Source organism: Trichosurus vulpecula, chromosome 6 (assembly GCF_011100635.1).
Source record: "Trichosurus vulpecula isolate mTriVul1 chromosome 6, mTriVul1.pri, whole genome shotgun sequence".
Classification (NCBI taxonomy): Eukaryota; Metazoa; Chordata; class Mammalia; order Diprotodontia; family Phalangeridae; genus Trichosurus; species Trichosurus vulpecula.
In genome coordinates, this window is record NC_050578.1 from 60,564,728 (window position 1) to 60,569,964 (window position 5,237).

At 41.3% G+C, this 5,237-nt stretch overlaps 1 pseudogene; it reads right to left on the reverse strand.

The window, feature by feature from the left end:
- Positions 1-776: 776 nt before the first annotated feature.
- On the reverse strand, positions 777-1,720 carry LOC118854528 (annotated as a pseudogene).
- Between the last annotated feature and the right edge of the window lie 3,517 nt (positions 1,721-5,237).

Here is a 5,237-nt window from a genome sequence, read left to right on the forward strand (position 1 = left end):
CATATTAAGTTCCCTATGATTTCCCTTTCCTGTTTACCTTTTTATGTTTCTCTTGAATCTTGTACTACTTGAAAGTCAAATTTTCTATTGAGCTCTGGTATTTTCATCAGGAGTGCTTGAAAATTCTCAATTTCGTTGAATGTCCATTTTTCCTCTGAAAGATTATACTCAATTTTGTGGAGTATGTGATTCTTGGTTGTAACCGTAGCTCCTTTGCCCTGGGGAACATTATATTCCAAAGCCTCCAGTCCTTTCATGTGGAAATCGCTAAATCTTGTATTATCCTAACTGTGGCTCCATGAGCCTTGAATTGTTTCTTTCTGGCTGTTTGCAATATTTTCTCCTTGACCTGGGAGTTCTAGAACTAGGCTATAACATTCCTGGGAGTTTTCATTTTGAGATCTCTTTCAGGAGGTTATTTCAATTTCAATTTCTGATTCTAGAATCTCAGGACAATTTTCCTTGATAATTTCTTGAAAAATCATGTCTAGGTTCTTTGTTTGATCATGGTTTTCAGGAAGTCCAATAATTTTTAAATTATCTCTCCTGGATCTATTCCAGGTCAGTTGTCTTTCCAATGAGATATCCCATAATGTCTTCTATTTCTTTTTCATTCTTTTGGTTTTGTTTTATCTTCATCTCTCGTAGAGCCATTAGCTTCCATTTGCTTGATTCAAATTTTTAAGGAATTATTTTATTTTCTTTTTTGAGATAAATGAGCACTTTTATTTCTTTGTTTCACAAATAAACTGGCTGAAATAGTTGTTTCCTGTGGGTTAATCAAATAGACCAAATCCCATATCTTCATCAGACTCCTCTGATTTCTTCCATAGCTTCCACCTTGGATGCAGCAGGTGCAGCAGCAGGTGCAGCAGCAGCTGGAGCGGCAGCTGCAGGGGTGGCCACTGCAAATGCTGAAGGGTTCGCAAGGAAGGACTTCATCTTTTCAGAAAGTAGGAAGTGTACTCAGTCTCCACAGCTACAACCAAGACCCACTTGTACCCATTGATGATTGAGTGGGGTACTGATGCAACAGTTGAGTAGCCAATCTGCAGACAGATGCTGGCAATATTCTAGACACCTTCTAATAACTGAAGGTGCAAAGCTTCCTCTGTAAAGTCTAGAGCTTCAGGGTTGTATATGCTGCCATTGACAAACACCTGCTGAATGATCAGCCCAAAGGAGAACGGGGAGATGTTCAGCATGTTTAACAGGGTGGTCTCACTGGCACCCACTTTGTCCCTGGTCTTAATCAGCTGCACATCACTCAAGATATCAGTGGTGCCCCTGGAAATCTTGGTGGTGATACCCAGAGGCTGGAAGAAGGAAGTCTTCTCAGGACCCAGACCAGTGTTCTGGACTGGCACGGTGACATCATATGGGGCGATGGCACCAGCCAGCACCTTATTGGCCAGAAACACATCCCTAATCTCGGTCAGATCTTCCTTGGTGAACACAGAGTCCACATTCCTCTGAATATAAGGCAACAGTTTCTCCAAGGCAGAGTTGTGCTCCAGATGCCTACAAATGGCTTGTGCATCATGGTGTTCTTTCCCATCAATACTACAGCCTTCCCATGAAGGGACATCCGAATCTCCTGCATCTGCTTGGAGCCCACACTGTCTGCTCCCACAATGAAACATTTTGGATAATCATCCAAAAGTTGGATGATCTTGAGGAAGTAACTGGATTTCCAGGTAGGCCTGTCTTCCCTGGGCATCTCGAAGGTGCTTCAGGGATTGCCATGTGGGGTTTAAAGGTGATGTCACTTGCACAAGGACCCCTTTAGTGAGCTTTTGTACCTCCTTTTCCATTTTGGCAATTCTTTTTTTTAAGGAGTTCTTTTCTTCATGAACTTTTATGTCGCTTTTTCCTTTTGGCCAATTCTGCTATTTAAGGCGTTTTCTCCATGTAGGGTTTTTGCACCTCTTTTACCATTTGACTTATTCTGTTTTTTTAAGGTGTTATTTTCTTCAGTATTTTTCTGTGACTCCTTTACCGAGCTGTTGACTCTCTTTTCACGATTTTCTTACATCCCTCTCATTACTCTTTCCAATTATTCCTCTCCCTCTCTGATTTGATTTTTTAAATCATTTTTTGAGCTCTTCTATCACCTAAGATCAATCAATATTTTTCAGGGAGGCTTTGGATGTAGGAGCTTTGACCTCGTGGTCTTCTGAGTGTGTGTTTTGATCTTCTTTGTCACTATAGTGACTTTCTATACTCAGAATTTTTTTTCTATTGTTTGCTAATTTTCTCCAGGCTATTTCTTGACTTTTAACTCTTCACTAAATGGTGCTTTCTTCCATAGTGGAGGGTGTGCTGTTCCAAGCCTCGGGGTTTTGTGCATCTGTTTCAGAGATACTTCCAGCGAACTGTAAGTTTTCAGTTCTTTCAAGCTAATAAAATATAAGGAGAGCTGTGTTTACTACTCTCCTGGCCTTTCCTCTCATCTATGATTGACCGCAATCACTCTTTTCTTGCCTGGAATTGTGAAAAGGTTCCTACTCCACCATGACTGTCCTGGTGCAACCTCTGGCATGCTAGTGCTCCTCCTCACCCTGAGAATGATACCCAGGACTACGACCTGAATTTGAATATGGGCAAAGCAAGAGAATCTTGCCCCTAGTACCAGAAAAGGGACCACTGTAATCTCCTGATGACCAGTTGTTCTACGCTTACTGTCTGTGGGCTGAGAACTTTGAAAGCAGATGCTTCAGCTGCTGATTCAGTCACTCACAAGGCCTGCTCGTGGTTTGCTGGGACCTGGTCTGGTGGGGCCTGCACTAAACTGTGCTCTGCTCTCACCTGGGTGTGAAAGACCTTTCCTGCTGAACTTCTAAGTTGTCTTTGGCTGGAACATTTCACCGCATCCTTTGCGGGTTCTGCCACTTCAGGATTTATTTTGGGGCATTATTTAAATGTGTTTAAAGGAGTTTGTGGGAAAGCTCAGGCAAGTTCCTGCCTTTTCTCTGCCATTTTGACTCTTCCCCCTACCTTTTACTTTTTGGGAAAAAAATAAGTCCTTATGCTGAGGACTCTCACTTTCCTTCTACTCTTTATCTCAAATCCCCTGGAAGTCATTCTTTATTCTCTTCTATTTTCCTCCCATTTCTTGGTGTTTTTTTGGAGGGGTTAAGGCAGGGCATTTGGGGTTAAGTGACTTGCTCAAGGTCACACAACTAGTAAATGTGTCAAGTGTCTGAGGCTGGATTTGAACTCAGGTCCTCCTGACACCTAGCTGCCCCTCTTCCCATTTCTAATAATGAGATGGCCCTTCTTCTTGTCAAGGCCGTGCCCTCTGTTGGGGAAGGCTCTATTGTTTATCATGTACAGATTTAATTTTGGAATGAAATGAGGATCTCATAAGTCATCAAACAGTTAACAAAAGGAGGTTCACTTTGTCCTAACACAGTAATGCTTTGCAACAGGGAAACAGTGCCACTTAGCTCCTGGGGGTGCAGTCACACTTTCTTCTATATGTGAATACATGGGGTTAGGACAAGATATGACAAAGGATATGGTGACTCATATAGTTTTCAAACATTCGTTCAGTTGGAGGGTTCACACTAAAAGTGTGTGGGAGTTTTTACGTATTTACGCTTTACGAGGGAAATAGGCTACTTTGTCTTCTTTTGGAGAAAACTAAGCCCTGTCATATGAAGAAAGGAAGAATGGTGAACCTAACCCATGTTGTAGGGAAATTCTGGTAGTCTCATCACACCCTCTACACATGTCCTCGATCCCATTCTCTGTGGTTTTATTGCTATATCCTGTCTTCAATCTTTGCCCCTCTTCTAGTTCTTTCCCAGCTCCCTTTATGTGGCTCCATTATCCTTACAAAACCTTTACTGGATCCTATCATCCCCTCAGACTATGATGATATTTCTCCACCATTTCTTAGCCAAACTCTGAGGGGGAAAAAGTTATCTGTATTTCTCACACTCCTCGACTCTGCAATCTTGTTGTTGAATGCACCACTCACCTGAAATTGCTCTCTTCCCTGTTACCAACAAATTCTTAATTGCCAAATCTGATTTTCTCTTCTTAGTCTTCCTTTTACTTGTCCTTTCTGTTTCATTTGACACCATTGACCCCTCTCTTCTAGAAACTCCCTGTTCTGTGTGATTTTATGGCACTTCTAATGGCTTGATGGTTCCTTTTAATGCTTCTTTTCTTTTAAAATGCTTTTTCTTTTTAATGCTTCATCATTCATCTCACACCTCCTAACTGTGGGTATCCCCACAGCTTTTGTTTTGTGACCTTTTCTCTTCTCCCTGTACTTTCTTGGTGACTTTGTCAGCTCCCATAAGTTTAAGTGTTATTTCTATCTAGTTAACTTACATATCTATAGATCCAGCCTGGTTTCTTTCCTGTGGTTCCATCTTGCATTAGCAGTTTCTATCGGGCCAAACTGAGTGTTCTAGATATATCTCAAAATCAACATGTCTAAAACAGAACTCACTATCTTTTCAAAAACCCCACCCCTCTCGCAAATTTCCAGTTCTCTTGAAGGCATCAGCATTGTTTCAGTCTCCCAGGTTTGTAAAATGGGTGGGATCTTTGAATCCTCATTGTCACCCCAGAGTTGTTACCCCACCCCACAGTTGCTACTGTTAGCATTCATACCTCCATATCTCTTAAATCCAACCTCTTCTCTCTATCCACATAGCTATCACTACTCAGTTTGCTCATGTAGACTATTAGAAAGGTTTCCTCATTGGTCTCCCTGCTTCTCCAAGTCTCTCCCCATCTCTCCAATCCATCCTTCACACAGCTGCCCAAATGAGTATCCTATGGAATTCTGTATGTATTACTTCCCTCCTTAATAACTCCCAATTGCTCCAACTTGCTTCTATATTGAAATAACAGCCTCTCTGTTCCTTAAACACCTTCATAATCTGGCCCCGACATATCTCTTCAGCCTTCTTATGCATTACTGCTATTTTCTGTTCTTTATTTTCCATCCAAACTGGCCTTTTCTCTATTGCTCAAGAATGGCACTCCATTTCTCAACTCCATGGGTTTACTCTGGCTGTCTCTGACACCTAGAATGCACTTCCTCCCTTTTGTCTCATCAAATCTACCTCTTGCTTCAAGATGTAGCTCAAGGCTTTTTTTTTTTTTTCATGAAGCCTGATAGTGCCTAGTGCCTTCTCTCTCTACTTCACATTTTCTTTGAATATTAACATATGTAGGTATATATATATATATATATATATATATATATGTGTGTG